This window comes from Panthera tigris, chromosome A3 (genome assembly GCF_018350195.1).
Source record: "Panthera tigris isolate Pti1 chromosome A3, P.tigris_Pti1_mat1.1, whole genome shotgun sequence".
Lineage (NCBI taxonomy): Eukaryota > Metazoa > Chordata > Mammalia > Carnivora > Felidae > Panthera > Panthera tigris.
In genome coordinates, this window is record NC_056662.1 from 27,276,568 (window position 1) to 27,297,397 (window position 20,830).

Consider the following 20,830-nt stretch of genomic DNA (forward strand, 5'->3'; position numbering starts at 1 on the left):
CTTTAATATCAGAGAGATCTTTTGCAATCCTTATGGGGCACAAAAAGCACACAGTCTCATTTTCAAAGCCCTTTGTGGCTAAGCAAGAGATTTCCCCTTGAGTAGACTGGGATGCATAATTAAATGTTGCATTTTAGTTGTGGTCATTAAAAAGAAAAATCACCCATCAACGTTTGTAACTGCACCTCCCACTGTGACCCACAGTCATACAAATTGCTTTTAATACCTTACTTATAAATGAACTTTAAATGTGTTATATTTCTTAGAAATATCCTCTGAATTCTACTCAAGATGTTATCTTCCCCAAATGTTGAATAAGCTAAATCCAGACAAGGAATAGGATTCCTAATTCCCTTTTACAAAGACTGGAGGACTCAAGCAAGATTCTTCTGTTGTTCTTTCTTTAGAGATGTGAGGAAGTTGAATTAACACTTCATGCTAGAAAAAATCAGACACACAGACAAACAAAAAAGGTGAAAATAGACCACCTATACTCTTGCCTCTGTTGTTAACATACTGATGTTTAGCCTTCTAGATATCACACTCCAAAAGTCATTTATTTTGACAACTGTGTAAGAAGTAAGATGAAATAAAGTGAGCTTGCTTGCTTTTCAGCCACTCAGTTTAAAATAGAGTCTGCTAGTCAACACTCCCTGGGCACACACACACTTATAAGCATACAAAGTCTACATTCATCTCTCTGATTCAAGAAACAGGCCTATTGGCCAAGCAGACATGACCCAATACAGAAGAACCATATTCGGCTATGTTTGCTATCCACCATTATGCCTAAATATATGCCACCAGATAGTTTCAGAAAAATAAAAAATATAAAAGAAGAACTTAAATGAATAAGGATAAATAACTTCAAAGGAAATAAAGCTAATAATGAGGACAAAGGAGAATTATTAAAAATGATAAGAGTGACAGATTTGACTACATAAAGTGCGTAACATCTTTATAACAAAATGCATGCAGGAGAGGGTTCAAGCCAGTGTAAGACCTGGGTCAGGTCATGGTCTCACAGTCATGGGATTCAGCCCTGTGTCGGGCTCCATGCTCATCATGAAGCCTGCTTGGGATTCTCTCTCTCCCTCTCTCTCTGCCCCTCCCCCACTCTCTCTCTCTCTCTTTCCCTCTCTCAAAATACATAAACTTAAAAAAAAAGATAATCAGAGTAGAATAAAATTTATAAATGCATTCTATACCATAAAAGGATTAAAATCCATAATATATAAAGAGTGTTTACAAATCAATAACAAAATGACAAATGACCCAGTAGAAAATAGGCAAGCAATATCATAGAAACAAAGTATGTATGTGCTTCTTGCAGAAGGTTGATATAAATTTAGAAATACAATGTTCATTTTAAGAGAATCTGCTTTTAATCCATAAATTGCCTCACAAGATAGATTTATTACGTTAAGATTGAGGGACCCAATTAGGATTGCAATGTGCTGTATATTACTGTTCATTCTCATTCCACTGCACTCCTGAGGCCCAAGTATACCAGGAATGTGTCATATTTTATGAAATGCACATTTGGAACTTTTGTGTGTGTGTGTTTGGACAATAAGTGTGAAACAATACACAAAAAGCATACAAATGTCTCGTGATAATACCAGTTCACAAACGATATTTGCTTAAATACTAAAGATATAGGTGCTGGGGGGGCCTGGGTGGCTCAGTCAGTTAAGCGTCCAACTTTGGCTCAGGTCATGATCTTGCAGTTTGTGAGTTGGAGCCCCGTGTCAGGCTCTGTGCTGACAGTTCAGAGCCTGAAGCCTGTTTCAGATTCTGTGTCTCTTCTCTCTGTCTGTCCCCTGCTCTCGCTCTGTCTCTTTCTCTCTCAAAAATAAACATTTAAAAAGATCGTTTCAAAGATATAAGTACTTTAAGTAGCTTTAAATATGCCATTTAACCATTGCTCTCCTTTTTCCCCCCCCAGAACTATTAACAGATGAAAGTATATGAAATAAACAATGTCGTGATTTGGTCTCCTTGCTGCAGTGTGTTTCAGATCATATTATAAAATCAAAAATGAATCTGAAGTTTTATTTGTTTTTGTTATTTTTTTTTTAATTTTTTTTCCACGTTTTTTATTTATTTTTGGGACAGAGAGAGACAGAGCATGAACGGGGGAGGGGCAGAGAGAGAGGGAGACACAGAATCGGAAACAGGCTCCAGGCTCCGAGCCATCAGCCCAGAGCCTGACGCGGGGCTCGAACTCACGGACCGCGAGATCGTGACCTGGCTGAAGTCGGACGCTTAACCGACTGCGCCACCCAGGCGCCCCTGTTTTTGTTATTTTTTTGAGAGTTAAATAATACCATGATATGTGGATAGAGAGGTATCACCAGTGGCTTTGATGCGGCATTCCATAGCATGCCAAAGACAGACTTTTCTCCAGGTGAGATGTATGGCTACCCATGTCTGCCTGATTCTTCGAGGCTTTTATTGATAAGAACTATCAGGTCAGAGGAACACAAGATAAAAGAAAAAGATCATATGTTACTTATGAGAAATAAATGGTTAACTGATAATTAGTGAATCTGGTTTCAGCAGATTGGCCTTAGAGATGGTCAGAGTAAGTCTCTAGTAATAATGATTGAAAAACTTGAAGTGACTTTTTTTTTTAAGTTCAAAGAGTGTCAGATAGGGGCACCGGGGTGGCTCAGTCAGTTAAGCGTCCGACTTTGGCTCAGGTCATGATCTCACAGTTCGTGGGTTCAAGCCCCACATCGGGCTCTGTGCTGACAGTCTGGAGCCTGGAGTCTGCTTCTAAGTCTGTGTCTCCCTCTCTCTCTGCCCTTCCCCCACTTACACTCTGTCTCTCTCTCTCTCAAAAATAAATAAACATTAAAAAAGAAAAAAAAAACATAAGCAGAAGAAACCAGATCTGTCAATCAACCAACGACATGCCAGATGCCTTCATGTTTCATCTTCTGTGTATCTAAACCCAAGTTGATCTCAGCTAAATATTTCTCTTCTCCCTCAATAATAAAAAAAAATTGATAGTAAAAACAAACATGTTATAGAGATTTTTCTCAATTTATGATGAAGTTGCATCCTGATAAGCCCATTCTAAGCTGAAAATATCATAAATCAAAAATACATTTAATATACTTAGCCCACTGACCAACATAACTTAGCCTAGCTGACCTTAAATGCGCTCAGAGCACTTACATCAACCTGCAGTTGGGCAAATCATCTAACGCAAAGCCTATTTTATAATAAAGCAGTGGATATCGCGCGTAGTTTCTTGACTACTGTACTGAAAGTGAACAACAGAATGGTTGATGGTTACAGCATGGCTGTTAAGTGTATCGGTTGTTTACCCTGACGGTCGGTCGCAAGGCTGACTGGATACTGCCGATACCCAGCATCAAGAGAGGATATCTTACCACACATCACTAGCCTGGGTAAAGATCACAATTCAGGGGCGCCTGGGTGGCTCAGTCGGTTGAGCGTCTGACTTTGGCTCAGGTCACGATCTCGCGGTTTGTGAGTTTGAGCCCCGTGTCGGGCTCTGTGCTGACGGCTCGGAGCCTGGAGCCTGCTTGGGATTCTGTGTCTCCTTCTCTCTGCCCCTCCCCCACTTGTGAGTGTGCTCTATCAAAAATAAATAAATGCAAAAAAAATTAAAATAAATAAATAAAGATCACAATTCAAATTCAAAATATGGTTTTTACTGAACATGTATCACTTTCGCAACCACTGTAAAATCAAAAAGCCTAAGACAAAACATTGTAAGTCAGGGACCATCTATATGTGAAATTTTGAGTTCTAAAGGTGGGAAAAATTGCATTAATAATATTTATGGTAGGAAGAGTAATGGTCCCCTAAAGATGTCCACATTCTAATTCTAAGAAGCTGTGCATGTATGTTACATGGCAAGGGAGAGTCATGGTTGTAGACAGAAGTAAGCTTGCTAATCAGCTGACCTTAAAATAAGGAGACTATTTTGGATTAACTGGATGGGTCTCATGTGATTACAAGGATCACCTAAACGTGGAAGAGGGAGGTAGACGAGTCAGTGTCAAAGAAAGATCTGACAATGCTACGTAGCTAGCTTTGGAGAAGGAGGAAGGGGCCATGACCAAAGAACCCAATCCTCTAGAAGCTGGAAAAGACGAGGAAAGATTTTCCCTTAAAGACTCCAAAAGGAACACAGCCCTGCTGACACCTTGCTTTCAGCCAAGTGAGACCCATTCCGGACTAACTGCAGAATTATAAGATGGTAAAGTTGTGTGGGCTTAAGCCACTAAATTTGTTGTAATTTGTAATTGCACCAATAGGAAACGAAGACAATATTCAATCTCGTGTCCAGAGGTCAGGCTCCTTCCAGTGATCTAGAACAATTCCATTACTCAGCCGAGTGATTATAACAAAGCACGTACCGTCAGAAAGGGCATAACTTTGCCAGCAAGCTTCCAAACCTGAACCGACACTTTATTCACACAGGACAATTGGTATCATCTAGCCCAGAAAGTAAACCCTGAAATAACTCATTTGCAGGGGTTTTTCTCTGAGAGTTTTAAAACCTAAATTAGAGACACAGGGGCACCTGCCTGGTTCAGTTGGTGGAGCACACAACCCTTGATCTTGGGGTTGTGAGTTCAAGCCTCACACTGGATATAGAGATTACCCTTTAAAAAATAATAAAATATTTTAAAAATAAAGAAATCAACTAGAGATACATTCATCCTTTGAGAGAACAATCCAGAGAGATCTGAGGTACCTCTAGGCCAGGTTATGGAGGAAAGCCTATGTTCCCAGAAGGAGTTCACATACACCTTCAGATATTCAGAAAAATGAAGAAAAAAAAAAGATTTTTTTCAATCAAAATAATTTTAGGGTAAAAATGTTATTTTGAAAACTCATTTACTGAGAGAGCAAACTAGGTATGTAGGTAATGGCTCAACAAAATACCTACTTCATCTGGAGTTTTTCCATATTGTTTTAGGTTGAAAACAATAGTTACAGATAATTATAAACTTTTGAAGCAACAAAATTGTTATACCTCAGAGAGCATGTATAAACTTTCAAGGTTAGTCAAAACTGGGTTCTTAATCCATTCCCTTCGTATCAGCCCAAGAGGCAACAGAAGATGTTAGGCATATTTTTCCCAGTTGAAACACTCCATCCAGTATTCCTGCAGCCCCCGAAAAACCCACTGCAGTCATGCTTCCTCCCCCTTTCTTCCATCCTTTCCACTGTCGAATTCAGAGTTTGCATTTATCATGACGAGCACTGAGGAATATATAGAATTGTTGAATCGCTAAACTGAACACTTGAAACTAATGTAACAATGTACGCTAATTATAATGGAACTAAAATCAAAAACATAAGTAAACAAACAAACAAATAAATAAAATGAAAATGAAAACATTCAGGTAGTTTGGACTTCGAGCACCACCTAGTGGCCAAAGCAAATCCTCTCATTAGCCGCCCAAGCATTCCAAACTCCAGAACTTCAAGGCAGAGCCCCAGCCATGATGAACATGTTTCTATGATTGTTCTTCATGGTCCGTGGACATCTAGAGACTTCAAAACATTAACAAAAGAATTTTCTAATATCAGGGAAAACCTTTAAAAATTCAAAAGCAACCATTATAGTTTTTACCCTGTGTAGGCAACTCTAAACAAATTTGTGTGCACAATATCTTCTGAAATTAAAAATCAGGTATAAGGAGAAGCAAGTTGTCCCAACCACACCACTAGCCATTTTACATCAAGCAAATGCTATGTTAGAAAAAAGCCCTAGAGGCGCCTGGGTGGCTCAAGTCGGTTAAGCATCCGACTCTTGATTTCAGCTCAGGTCATGAGCTCGTGGTCATGGGACTGGGCTTCCCCACACTGGGCATGAAGCCTGCCTAAGATTCTTTCTCCCTCTACTGCTCGGGTGCTCTGTCTCTCTTTAAAAAGAAAAAAAAAAAGAAGAAGGAGAAAGAGAAAGGGAAGAGGAAGGGGAAGGGGAAGGGAAAGTAAAACTCTAAATTGAATGGTCCTGGAGTGAATTTTTTTTTAAATCAGTTTTATTATACAAGATATATATCTTTAGTTAAAGCTAGATACTCTGATTCACAAACATGTCATGACCTTTAATAATGCTTTCTCGGATATGGGGTCAGGTTTCTTGGCTATGTTTTTAACAGATGACCTATTCTGTTGGAAGTTAAAACCACAGTCTATGACAATGGAAGAAACTCTTGTATCCACGGAACAGAGACCTCATGTGAAAAACTAAAAGCTTTTCCTCTAAGATCAGGAAAAAGACAGGCGTGCCCACTCTCACCACTTATCCAATATAGCATCAGAAGTCCTAACCAGAGCAATAAGGCAAGAAAAAGAAAAAAAGGACATCCAAATGGGGAAGGAAGAAGTAAAACTGCCATTGTTTGGGGATGACAAGATATTATATACTGAAAACCTTAAAGATTCCACACAAAAAAAACCTTGTTATAACAAATAAACAAATTCAGAGGGGCACCTTTGTGGCTCAGTCAGTTAAGTGTCTAACTCTTGATTTTGGCTCAGGTCATGATCTTACAGTTTGTGGGATCAAGTTCCGCATCAGCACTTATACACATGTTCTCTCTCTCTCTCTCTCTCTCTCTCTCTCTCAATAAGTAAGTAAACAAACAAACTTTTTAAAAATCTGTGGCATTACTGGGGAACCTGGGTGGCTCAGTTGGTTAAGGACCTGACTTTTGGTTTTAGCTCAGGTCATGATTTCATGCTTGAAATCCATGGCCTGGAGCCTGCTTCGGATTCTGTGTCTCCCTCTCTCTCTGCCCTTTCCCTGCTTGTGCTCACGCTTGCTCTCTCTCTCTCTCTCTCTCTCTCTCTCTCTCTCAAAAATAAATAAACATTAGAAAAACATTTTTAAGATATATACAAGTCTATACAACCAACTTTTAATCTTAGTTTCTTCTGGAGAGGGAGATGAGAAGGGTTTCAGGGATAAAGGAAACAGATCCCTGGTCTGTGAATCAATGAGGACTCAAATTCACAGCCTTGCTAGGTGATCCTTTGATAACTCCCTTTTCTTTCTTCAGCTTCACTTTCCTGTCTGTGACATAAACGTTGGACTAGATGTCCACCCCAGTTCTTGTATTCTAAGCTATTCGTTCAGCTTATCCCCCGGGATAAAAATGCCCCTTTGTCCTTTTAGGAAAGACCCGCTCTGTAATTTGGGGAGTGCATGAGATCATTGGGAGTGGAGGTTGTGTCCTCACCACATGCACTGGTAACTGAAGCAGACACCTAGATGCTTCATCCTCTACTTCCCCTACTGGCCACCCCCCCACCCCTCCACACCTATGCCCCACTCCCTAGCTCTACCTTCTCCTCCTGGCTTCCTTCCCTATCACCTCCCACCTGTTCTTACAGAACTCTCTTGCCTAGTCTCTTTGCCCCCCCTCGTGTACTCCAACAATCAGAGTGATTCTTTTCTAATCTATTTTGTTTCTAAAATGGCAAGGTTCTATATGACTTTATACAAAAATTAAACTAATCTAGAAGTATATAACGGAGAAAGTGAAAGCCACACACTGCCCATAGCACTTAAGAAAAGAAGATCTAGGGGCGCCTGGGTGGCTCAGTCGGTTAAGCGTCCGACTTCAGCTCAGGTCACGATCTTGCGGTCCGTGAGTTCAAGCCCCGCGTCGGGCTCTGTGCTGACTGCTCGGAGCCTGGAGCCTGTTTCGGATTCTGTGTCTCCCTCTCTCTCTGACCCTCCCCCGTTCATGCTCTGTTTCTCTCTGTCTCAAAAATAAATAAACGTTAAAAAAAAATTAAAAGAAAAGAAGATCTACAGTGAAGACTGGGACTCAGCCCACAAGAAACACCTGTAAAACATCCTGTTTACTCCTCTAGAGGGAGCTCTAGGACATTCGTGTGCTCCTTGATACGGTAGTAGATTGTTGTAAAGCCTTATGGTCCTGGAAAATGCATTATGCCATTCTATTAGCAAGTATAATGCTGATCTATCCTAACAAGGGGCATTATGATGTGCAGTAGCACAGGGACTGGGTTCACATTAGCTCCACTGCAGAAAGGCACTGCCACGATGTCACTTGTAGAGGCCACCATCATACACATCAGTAAGCTGTCCTACCGGGATCCACATCTCCCGCTGTAAGGAGACCTTAACCCTGATCATTTAACAACTTCATACACTTTTTTTTCCTTTTTTTCTTGTTTTTTTTTTTTTATTTTTTTATTTTTTTAAATAGGCTTCACACCCAACACAGAGCCCCAACACAGGGCTGGAACCTAGGATCCTTGAGATCAAGACCTGAGCGTCAAGAGTCAGACACTTAGGGGCGCCTGGGTGGCTCAGTCAGTTGGGCGGCCAACTTCGGCTCAGGTCATGATCTCACAGTCTGTGAGTTCGAGCCCCGCGTCGGGCTCTGTGCTGACAGCTCAGAGCCTGGAGCCTATTTCAGATTCTGTGTCTCCCTCTCTCTGACCCTCCCCCGTTCATGCTCTGTCTCTCTCTGTCTCAAAAATAAATAACGTTAAAAAAAAAAAAAAAAGTCGGACACTTAACCAACTAGGCCACCCGGGTGCCCCACAAGTTCATACGCTTTCTTTATGTTTCTCATTTACAGACCATTGAGGTCCAGACTATTGGTGCCAATGGATGGAAACACAAGGAAATCATAACTGATTCTTAAAAGCCTCTTCCCAGAAGTGACACCAATCATTTCACCTCACACGTTATTGGTAAGAACGAATTATATGACTACACTTAGATGCAGGGGGAATGCAACATTGGCAACCTTTTCCAAGTGACAGTTATATACTATGGAAGGGGAGGACGCGTTTCAGGGGAAAGCTGGACAGAGTGGCCACAGGTATAGAGGAGGGTTGAAAGGCACAGAGAGGTACAGAGGAGTTGAAAGATGCTGGGTAGCTAAAAGATAGTGCCACATGTCTATGACAGGAGGGCACAGACACCAAAAGAAACGAGTGAACACTCTTTTCTTATTTTACAAATAACAATCACCAAAAAAGAAAGCACAATTTGTTACATATTCAAGCATTCAACAAGAAGAGACATTTTTGCGTCAACATGCTTCCAGAGTCTAAATACCCAAGTAATCATGTGGCTAGGTAATGAGGACTTCAATCAGTTGGGATTACATAAAGTGCCAATGTATATTGTATTGTACTAAAATGGTATGTTTTCTTTGTATTTGCTATTGTAACGCAAAGAATCGTGGTTCATTGTCCCAAAACAAATAGAACTGTATGCAACTTGCTTATCTGCTATTATACAGCTTTATAAACGAACCTATCTTGTTTCTGACACTTACACAAATTTCGCCTCCGGAGAACTACAGGCGCACACACTCTGCACCCACCCCATGATCACCCGTGCAAATTTTCAGTCCCCTGCATGCCAGGCTGTCTTCACTGGGAGATGGGAAATCTCTTGTAGGTCTTTGCTCTCTGGACGATGGCAGAAGGGTATGTGCGTAAGTGGCTGCAGAGCATGCTGTGCCCTGGGGTGCCCTGGGGTGAGGGCCCGTTCGTAGGACTAGGAGAGATAAGTCACAGGTACAAAGAGATTGGGATCTGTCTGCCCAGACAGAGGGGTTATCAGAGGCTCCCCGAAAAGTTCACTGTACTTCCCACACTGGACTACCTTGATCCCTGAAATCGCCCTAGTCATGTGACCTAGATGAAGGAATTGACCTTGTTCAAGCTCTCCTTCTTAAGGTCTTTTATCTTCTAGTCCCTTGACCTGGATTTCCTGCACAATTTCTTTATTCCTCATCTCATTTCATGGGACAATAACTTCGCTAGGACTCTAACAATAGGGACAGGAGAAAGGGAAGGAATAAAAGAAGGCTGGGGGGCATCACACAGTAGGAAGCAAATATTCTATGGGCACCAACCATGCACTGAATGCCACTTAAGTTACCACACTTAAAACTCGTAACACTTTCGGGGCGCCTGGGTGGCTCAGTCAGTTGGGCGTCCGACTTCAGCTCAGGTCACGATCTCGCGGTCCGTGAGTTCGAGCCCCGCGTCGGGCTCTGGGCTGATGGCTCAGAGCCTGGAGCCTGCTTCCGATTCTGTGTCTCCCTCTCTCTCTGCCCCTCCCCTGTTCATGCTCTGTCTCTCTCTGTCTCAAAAATAAATAAACGTTAAAAAAAAAAATTAAAAAAAAAAAACCTCGTAACACTTTCGAGTTTGGTGTCATTGCCAGCGTTTTTTAAATTTGGAAACTGAGGCTCAGAGGCTTGACAGGACTTCTCCAGGGTCTCATTAATGTGTGAGCAGCATAAGCTGAATGGAATCTGTTCTGCCTAACTCCGCCTCCTGGGATTACACCCAGTCACATCTTCAGCTCCCTGATTTTGTTATTATGGAAGCCTTCTCCTTGAATTCATCAAGATATATACTCCCTTGACTCAAGTACATTTCATGTGTCAATCAGACTCTTCCTTCCTCGCTTTTCTTTATCAGCGGCAACTCCATGACTGATCGCTTCAACTGCTTTCTTGCCAACATCTTAAGAATCCAAACACTATCATTTTCTGCACCTATCTGTAAGGAAAAAGTTCAACCTTAGCTCCTTTTTTTTTTTTTTTTTTTTTAATATTTATCTTTAAGAGAGACAGACAGAGCAGTAGAGGGGCAGAGAGCGCGGGAGAGAGGATCAAAAGCGGGCTCAGCACTGACAGCAGAGAGCCCAATGCGGAGCTCGAACTCACGAACCATGAGGCCATGACCCCAGCTGAAGTTGGACACTTAACTGGACTGGATCCCCAGATCCTTTTAAGTGCTTGCCTTCTCAAAAAAGAAAAAAAAAAAGAACAACTGATAAGAACGCTGGATAAAATCACAAAACTTTACAGATTAGTGGCATCTGAATTTGTCATTTTCAGTCTTTACAGAGCCCTCAGCAGCAGCCACTGAACTGCCTGTTTGCCTCACTCAACAGAAGGCTCAATGAAAGTGAGAGCAGTACCTGGTTTTGCTCACTATTTTAAACCACTTTAATGTAAACCCCATGACGGTAGGAACTCTTTGTGGTACATACTACTGGCCCCTGAGACGGTTTCTAGAATGTGATACATGCTCAATAAATAACTAATGAGGACATTAAACGAAGAAGAGCTTAAAATGGTCAACAGTAGTCCAGGGCTTAAAGAGACTTGCTTTGGAAGTTCCAATGAAGCAGAGACTTGAGAAATCAGTAGGAGGTTGCTTATGAGAGGAGCGGGAAAGGACACTATCAGAGAAAAACTGAATGGCATTCCTAAGATCCCTCCTTCATACTTTATACGCTGTTCTGAATATGCTCTCTACTCAGAGCTCTCCCATTCTCTCCCGTCCCACGGTCACACCCATGAATACACACAGATTCAGTCTCTGTGTTGCAACCAAATGTACTTCTGCTGTTGAAGGTAGCAAGATGGTGGAAGAAGAGGCCCCTGGATCAAGTCCTCCCCACAGAAAAACAAATTAGCAAATATCCACAGACAAGATGCCTTTCTGAAAATCCCAGAGTGAGGCTGAAGCACCGAAACCAAGGAAACCTACTTTAGAAAGGTAAGAGGAGCAGGTTCACTTTGACCAGATCAGCCCTCCCCCAGGCAAACAGGGTGCCACACCAAGCGTGATCTCCTGGGCCCACAATTTCTCCCCAGACGTTTAGCCTCCCCAGCATTTCTGGGTCCCTCCTTGGGAGCCCACTTCTATCTCGGAGAACACCGGGACAACTGACAGACCTAGACCACAGCAAGGCAGCTGGAACAAAGAAGGGGTGGGGCTCACAGTGACCAGCACTGCATTGCAACCACATTGCAGCCATGACCTTGCCCAAACAGAGAGGCCGGGCAGTGGCTCCTCCCACCTGTGAAGCCAAGTCAACAATCCCTCTGGCCAGGGAACACAGTCAGCATTTCTGCCCGGGAGGGTCCTCAGCCCATGGTCCAACCCAGATGGAGAGCACAGTCCATGGCCCTGGTTGGCCGTGGTACACAGTCAGGGACCCTGCCCAACCACAGAGAACAGCCAGTGACTCCGCGGGGCCAGGGAGCAAAGCCAGCACCCTAACCGGTCACACGGCACAACCCGCAACCCTGCCCAGTGTCAGACCACAGCCAGTAGCCCCACCCAACGATGAAGCACAGCCTGCGGCTTCACTTGCACATAAAATCCAGCTAGAAGCACCATTTCATCAGGGAGTACAAACTGCAACCCCATCCAATCAGGGGTGGCTGCAGAAACTAGCCAGTGGCCCTGCCCGGTTATGGAGCCCAGCCAGCGGCAGCACTCCACCAAGGAGCCCGGTGAGCCCAGCGACTGGCACTGCCTGACCGTGGATCCCAACAGGCAACACTTCCCCACCACGGAACCCAGCCAGCAGGTGGGAGGCCAGCCACCAGTGTTACCAAAGCTCACAGCACAGGCAGGAGCTCCATCCGACCAGAGACCCCACAGCAAGCCCCACCTGCCAGTGAAAAGTCCAGAACCCCAGGCTGAACCGACTTGTGAAGGTCCTTCCGTGCCAAATTGAACCTGTATCGACTGGAAGAGGTGATTGCGTCCTCAAAGGCACAGACACCACTACAAAGATACAAGCATCACAAAGAATCAGGGAAACATGGCACCACCCAAAAAAAGTAATAAGATTCCAAGGGTGCCTGGGTGGCTCAGTTGGTTGAGCGTCTGACTTCAGCTCAGGTCATGATCTCACGGTTCATGGGGTCGGGCCCCGTGTCAGGCTCTGTGCTGACAGCTCGGAGCCTGGAGCCGGTTTCAGATTCTCTCTCTCCCTCTCTCTCTGCCCCTCCCCCACTCACACTCTGTCTCTCTCTCTCTCTCTCAAAAATAAACATAAAAAAAAAAAAAGTAATAGGACTCCAATAACCAACCCTTAAAAATAAAGATATGTAAACTGCCAAAGAATTCAGAATAATCCTCTTAAAGAAGTTGAGTGAGGTGTGCCTGGGTGGCTCAGTCGGTTAAGCGTCCAACTTCAGCTCAGGTTGTGATCTCAAGGTCTGTGAGTTCAAGCCCTGCGTCGGACTCTGTGCTGACAGCTCAGAGCCTAGAGCCTGCTTCAGATTCTGTGTCTCCCTCTCTCTCTGCCCCTCCCATGCTCTTGCTCTGTCTCTGTCTCTCTCTCTCTCTTTCTCTCTCTCTCTCTAAAAAATAAATAAACATTTAAAAAGAAGTTCAGTGAACTGCAAGAAAACATAGACAGGCAATAAACAAAATTGGGAAAACAATACTTAAACAAAGTAAGTTCAAAAAAAAAAAAAAAAAAGAAATCACTTTTAAAAAATTCCTAGGGCTGAAGAATTTCATAACTGACCAAAGGCACAATCCATGAAGAAATAATTGATAAGGTAAACTTCACTAAAATTAAAGACTTCTGCTCTGCAGAAGACAATGTCAGGAATATGAGAAGGCAAGTCACAGACTGGGGGAGAATATTTGCAAAAGACCCATGTGATAAAGGATTGCTATCCAACATATACAAAGAATTCTTAGAACTCAGTAATAAAAATAAATAAATAAATAAATAAATAAATAAATAACCCAAGTAAAAAATGGGCCAAAAGCCTTCAGAGACACTTCAACAAAGAAGATACACCGATGGCAAATAAGTGTGCGAAAAGATTCTTCACATCATTTGTCGTCAGGGAAGTCCAAGTTTAAGCAATCGTGAGATATCACAACATACCTATCAGAACGGCCAGAATCTAGACACCAAAACGCCAGATCCTGGGGAGGCTATGCAGCAGGAACTCTCCAGCGTTGCCGGTGAGAATGCAAAATGGCACAACCAACTTGAAAGACCAAAGCCAATCCGGTGGCTTCTCACAAAACTAAAGACACTCTTACTGTACGATTCCACAATTGTGGTTCCTGGGTACAGGTATCCCCCACTTCCCAAAAGTTCACGGTACACCACTTTGCTTGTACGAAAGCCCCCCACGAGCGCTGTTTTCACTAGCCAAAAGAAACCCGAGGAGGATTCTTCCTTCCACAAAAAAAAAGGCAGAAAGCGAAGCCAGCATTCAGCGTTTGTTTTGCAGCCAGCTGGTATGGAGGCGGTGTGCCCCCGAGTAACAACAGTGGCCCCGCCAAACGCCTGCCCCCGGACCTACACTCGGCATCTCAGCATCAGGCCACCAGAGCCAGAAAGTGGGTCTGTGAGCATCTGTGCCTTGTCTCGATTTATTCTGTGCATTCGTTGGCAAGGTGTGTCCTAAGATATCGGAAAAGCCTAAGAGAGGTTACTTTTGGGGTCTGGGAACACCCTCAAATTTTCTCATATAAACTAATGGTAACTGTCTCTTCATTTTACACCATGCCACCTCACAAAAGATTTCACAGGAACGCTCCACTTTTGGATACTGCGGGAAACCTGTACTTACCTAAAGGAGTTGAAAACTTAAGCCCACACAAAAACCTGCAGACAGAAGTTTAAAGCGGCTTTTTTCATAATTTTGCCAAAACGTGGAGACGACCAAGATGTACTTCAGAAGGGAAATGGATAACGACTGCGGTGCGTCCAGACAATGGAAAATTATTCCATGCCAAAAAGAAGTGAGCTAGCTAGCAAGCCATGAGAAGACATGGAGGAAATTTAAATGCGTATTACTTAGGGAAAGAAGCTCATCTCAGAAAGACACAAACTGGGGGCGCCTGGGTGGCTCCGTTGGTTGAGCGTCGGCTCAGGTCAGGATGTTGCAGTTGGTGAGTTCGAGCCCCTCGTCGGGCTCTGTGCTGACCGCTCAAAGCCTGGAGCCTGCTTTGGATTCTGCGTCTGCTTCTCTCTCTTTGCCCCTTCCCCACTTGCAGTCTTTCGCTTTCTCTCTCTTTCTCAAAAATCAACACTTTAAAAAAATTACTGGTAAAGGTAAACATATAGTCAAATTCAGAATCCCTACATATTGCAGTGATGTTAAAATCCCTTTTAACAAGTGCAAATCACTGTAACTATAATAACTCGTTAATGGAGACACAATACAAAAACATGTGAAAACCTATTTTCTGAAGAGGAGAGAAGTAAAAGTATGAAGTTTTTGTAGCAAACTTAAGTTGTCATCATCTTAAAACAGGATGTTGTACCTATAAGATGTTTTGTGCAAATCACAAAGAGCTGCAGTGTATGCATGAAACGTAAAGGGAAAAGAATCAAAGAATAATACCACTACAAAAAGTCATCAGATCACAAAGGAAGGCGGCAAAAGAGGAAGAAATGTCAAAAGTTACTAAAGGAAAGAGGAGAAAGAGGAGGAGGAAAAGCCAACAATTACCAAAATATCAAACTAAAAAGCTTACTCAACAAAGGAAACAACCAGTAGCGTGAAAAGGCGATCGACGGACTAGGAGAGAATATTGGTAAATCGTGTAGCTGATAAGAAGTTAAGATCCAAGGGGCGCCTGGGTGGCGCAGTCGGTTAAGCGTCCGACTTCAGCCAGGTCACGATCTCACGGTCCGTGAGTTCGAGCCCCGCGTCAGGCTCTGGGCTGATGGCTCAGAGCCTGGAGCCTGCTTCCAGTTCTGTGTCTCCCTCTCTCTCTGCCCCTCCCCCGTTCATGCTCTGTCTCTCTCTGTCTCAAAAATAAATAAAAAACGTTGAAAAAAAAAAATTTAATAAAAAAAGAAGTTAAGATCCAAAATATATACAGAACTCCTACAACTCAGTAGCAAAAGAACAATTAACTCGATTTTTAAAAATGGGTGAAGGACCTCAATAAAAATTTCTCCAAAAACACAAATGGCCAACAAGTATATGAGGTGCTCGACAACACTTACCATCAGGGAAATGCACAAATCAAAACCCCAATGAGATATCACTTCACACCTATTAGAATGTCTATGATCAAAAAACAGACAAACAAAGCTAACAAGTGTTGGCAACAATATGGGAAATTTTTTAACCCTTGTACACTGTTGGTGGGAATGTAAACTGGTTCAGCCACTATGGAAAACCGTATGGAGGTTCCTCAAAAAATTAAAAATAGAACTCCCCTGGGGCGCCTGGGTGGCTCAGTCAGTTAAGCAGCCGACTTCGGCTCAGGTCATGACCTCGCGGTCCGTGAGTTCGAGCCCCACGTCGGGCTCTGTGCTGACAGCTCAGAGCCTGGAGCCTGTTTCACATTCTGTGTCTCCCTCTCTCTGCCCCTCCCCCATTCATGCTCTGTCCCTCTCTGTCTCAAAAATAAATAAACGTTAAAAAAAATTTTTTTTTTTTTTAAAATAGAACTCCCCTAACGATCCACCGACCTATTCTTGGGTGTATATCCAAGGGAAGTGAGATCACGATCTCAAAGAGATATCTGCATTCATATTCACTGCAGTATTATTCACCACAGCCAAAGCGTGGAGTACTCTAAATGTCCACTGATGAATGAATGGATAAAGAAAATGTGGTATTTACATATAATAGAATATTATTCCCCCTTAATAAAAAAGGAAATCCTGCCATTTGTGACAACACGGGTGAATCTGGAGGATATCATGCTAAGTGAAATAAGCCAGACACTTAAGAACAGATGCTACATAGTCCTACTTAAATAATCTAAATTAATAAAACTCACAGAAGCAGAGAGTAGAGTAGTGGTTCCCAGGGACTGGCGTTGGGGGCAGGGAGGGAGATGAAATGGAGGGATGTTGGTCAAAGAATACAAAGTTTCAGTTATGCAAATGTAAGAACTGTAGGACACAGTGCCTACAGTTAACAATACTGTATTGTATACTTAAAAATTTGCTACAACATGGGGAACCTGAGTGGGTCAATCAGTTAGGTGTCCGATTTCAGCTCGGGTCATGATCTCACGGGTCCCGCAGTTCGTTGTTCAAGCCCCACGTCGGGCTCTGTGCTGACAGCTCAGAGCCCGGAGCCTGCTTCAGATTCTGTGTCTTCCTCTCTCTCTGCCCCTCTCCCACGCGCCCTCTGTCTCTCTCTCAAAAATAAACATTTAAAAAAAAAAAAGTTTAAAAAAAGTTTGCTAAAACAATGTATCTTATGTTTAGTGTTCTTATCACTAACTAAATTTAAAAATATATTTTTAGGGGCACCTGGCTGGCTCAGTTGGGAAAGCATGCAACTATTGATATCGGGTCACGAGTTCAAGCCCCATGTGGGGTGTAGAGATTATTTAAATAAATAAAACTTAAATAAGTAAATAAACAAATAATAAAAATAATTTTTTAAATAATGAAAAATAGGCTTTAAACGTAGGAAGAAACTTTTGGAGGTCATATATGTTTATAAGCATGTGGTGCTGATTGGGGTGATGGTTTTATATTTATGTACCTATCTCCAAACTCATCAAATTGCGTGCACTAAATATGTACACCTTTTTGTATGTCAATGATACCTCAATAAAGTGTTTGTTTAAAAAAAAGAAAAGAAGGGCGCCTGGGTGGCTCAGTTGGTTAAGCGCCCGACTTCGGCTCAGGTCATGATCTCACGGCCCGTGAGTTCGAGCCCCGCGTCGGGCTCTGTGCTGACGGCTCAGAGCCTGGAGCCTGCTTCAGATTCTGTGTCTCCCTCTCTCTCTGACCCTCCCCTGTTCATGCTCTGTCTCTCTCTGTCTCAAAAATAAACATTAAAAAAAAATTTTATAAAAAAAGAAAAGAAAAGAAAGCCATTTTCAGATAAAAGAAAACTAGCAACCCTGCTGTAAAAAAAAGGCTGAAGAACTTTCTTCCAAAAAAGGTTGGTGGTGGGGGGAGGAAAGGAGATACAACAGAGGAAAATAGAAGTTCAACAATGAAGGGAGAGCAACAGAAATGGTAAATATTTTGGTAAATATAATAGACTAGTCTTTCCTCTTAAGTGCTTTAAAATACATATTAACAGGGCACCTGGGTGGCCTGAATGGTTAAGTGTCCCATTCTTGAATTTTGGCTCGGGTCAGTCTCACAGTTCATGGGATTGAGCCCCGCATTGGGACTCTGACAGCACAGAGCATTCTCTCTCTCTCTCTCTCTCTCTCTCTCTCTCTCTCTCTCTCTCTCACTTTGCCTCTCTCTCTCTCTCTCTCACTTTGCCTCTCTCTCTCTCTCTCTCACTTTGCCTCTCTCTCTCTCTCTCAAAAAGTAAATAAACTTTAAAAAAATATATGTGTAAACCAACTAAAAGCAATGACTATAACAGGTCTCATGGGGTTTTTCCTATATGTAAATGTAATACATATGACAACATACAGAGGACAGTATAAAGGGACTTATGTAGTGTTGAGAATACTACCTTCCATTCAAATATCAGTTCTATGTAGATTATGAAAAGATAAGATTATATATTATAATCCCTAGAGAAATCACAAAAAAACTATATAGTCAAAAAAAACATCAATGAAAAAATTTTAAAGAGATACTAGAAACATATTCAAATAATCTAAAAGAAGGCAGAAAAGGTGAAACAGGGAGATAAAAAAGAGAGAACAAGCAGAAAACAAAAATAAACCAAAACCCAAACATATTGATGATCATAATACATGTAAATAGTTTAAATACACAAATTAGGGGCGCCTGGGTGGCTCAGTCGGTTGAGCGTCCGACTTCGGCTCAGGTCATGATCTCACGGTCTGTGAGTTCGAGCCCTGCATTGGGCTCTGTGCTGACAGCTCGGAGCCTGAAGCCTGTTTCAGATTCTGTGTCTCCTTCTCTCTGACCCTCCCCTGTTCATGCTCTGTCTCTCTCTGTCTCAAAAATAAATAAACGTTAAAAAAAAAATTAAAAAAAAATACACAAATTAAAATATGAATGGATTTTTTCACTAGAAAATTAGAGACCCATGAAAGAGCCATGGCTTATTTTAATATTTTTTAATTGTAGTAAAATAGACATAACATAAAATTTACCATCTTAACCATTTCTAAATATACAATTCAGTAGTGTTACGTACATTCACATTGTTGTGCAACCAATTTCCAGAATTCTTTTAATCTTGCCAATCTGAAACTCTTTGCCCATTAAACAATAATTCCTCATTTTCCCCTCCGCTCACTTCCTGGAAACCACACTTCTGCTTTCTGTATCTATGAATTTGACTTCTCTAGGTACCTCTCATAAGTGGAATCACACAGTATTTATCTTCCTTGTGACTGGCTTATTTCATATAACATAATGTTATATTCAAGGTTCAGTCATGTTACAGCACGTTTCAGAATATCCCTCCTTTTAAAATCTGCATTATTATCCATAGTATGTATATATACCACATTTTGTTTATCCATTCATCTGTCTGTGACACTTGTGTTCCTTCCACCAGGAATAAAGGTGCTATAAATATGAGTGTATAAATATATCTTCTAAACCCTTCTTTCAGTTATTTGGGGTATATACCTAGAAGTGAAGTTGCGGGATCACAGGGTAGTTCTATTTTAGTTTTTTGAGGAACTGCCATGCAATTACCCTTAGCAACTGCACCTTTCTACATTCTCATCAATAGTGCACAAAGATTCCAATGTCTCCACATCCTCACCAACTCTTGCTATTTTGGGGGGGTTTTGATAGTAGACGCCCAATAGATGTGGGGTGATATCTCAATGTGGTTTTGATTTGCATTTCCTTAATGGTGAATCATGTGTTGAGCATAAATGGGTTTGGATTTGGAGGGAAGGGGGTGTTTCTGGGTTTGTTTGTTTTGAGAGAGAGAGAGAGAGAGAGAGAGAGAAGAGGTGAGGGGCAGAGGGAGAGAGAGAATCTTAAGCAGGCTTAAGGGCCTCAATCCACGAACCTGGAATCATGACTTGAGCCGAAATCAAGAGTTGGATGCTCAACCAACTGAGCCACCTAGGCACCCCGATAAATGAGTTTTTTACACTATATGCCATTTACAAATATATACATTTTATATGGAAATATACGTAGTCTCAAAATGAAAGGATGGGAAAAGATATACCATGCAAACACCTGTAAAAAGAAAGCTGCAGTCACTATATCAAAATCCAACAAAGTTAACTTCAGATCATGGAATAATACCAAGGAGAAAAGGCTTGATTTATAAAACAATAATCATATCGTCTTGGGTTAAAAATTATATAACTAAAATACACAGAATCTATTGTGCATAAGTCAGGAGAGGTGGAATTACAATGCTCTAAATCTTTAGAAGGAGGAGAAAGACACTAATTAGATTTTAATAGGTGAGTATGTATGATAAAATTTCTATGGGGCACCTGGGTGGCACATGCAGTTGAGCATCCAACTGTAGCTCAGGTCATGACCTCACAGTTTGCGAGTTCGAGCCTCACACTGGGCTCGCTGCTGTCAGCACAGAGCCCGCCTTGGATCCTCTGTCCCCTTCTCTCTGCCCCTGCCCCAATGAGCTCTCTTTCTCTCAAAAATAAATGAACGTTAAAAAAAAAAAAAAAGCTAAGTTACTGATTAAGTAAATATAGTGTGTGCCTTCCAACAAGGGATGGGGATAAATTTAAAGTGAAAAATATTTAGTCAATCAAAAGAAAAGCAAGGAGATTTCCAATTCAAGATGGCAATGTAGGAGGGTTCTGAACTCACCTCCTTCCACAGCCACACTGAATCTACGGCTACTTACAGAACAATTTCCTTGGGCGGGTGAGGCGGGGCGAGGACGGTGTCTAGCTGAACAATTCCTATACATTGGATGATTGGAGGAAAAAAACACACTGAAGTAGGTAGGAGAGGCTGAGACACAATCTCACCAGGTATCCCACCTCCAGCATGGCAGGCGTCTAATTGAACACACATCTAGGGGATTATGCAAATACTCTCCAAAGACCGGGGCCGGTGGGCGCCATATTTGTGCTGTTCCTCTGCCTCACTCAGCTCACCAATATCTCCCAGAAAGGA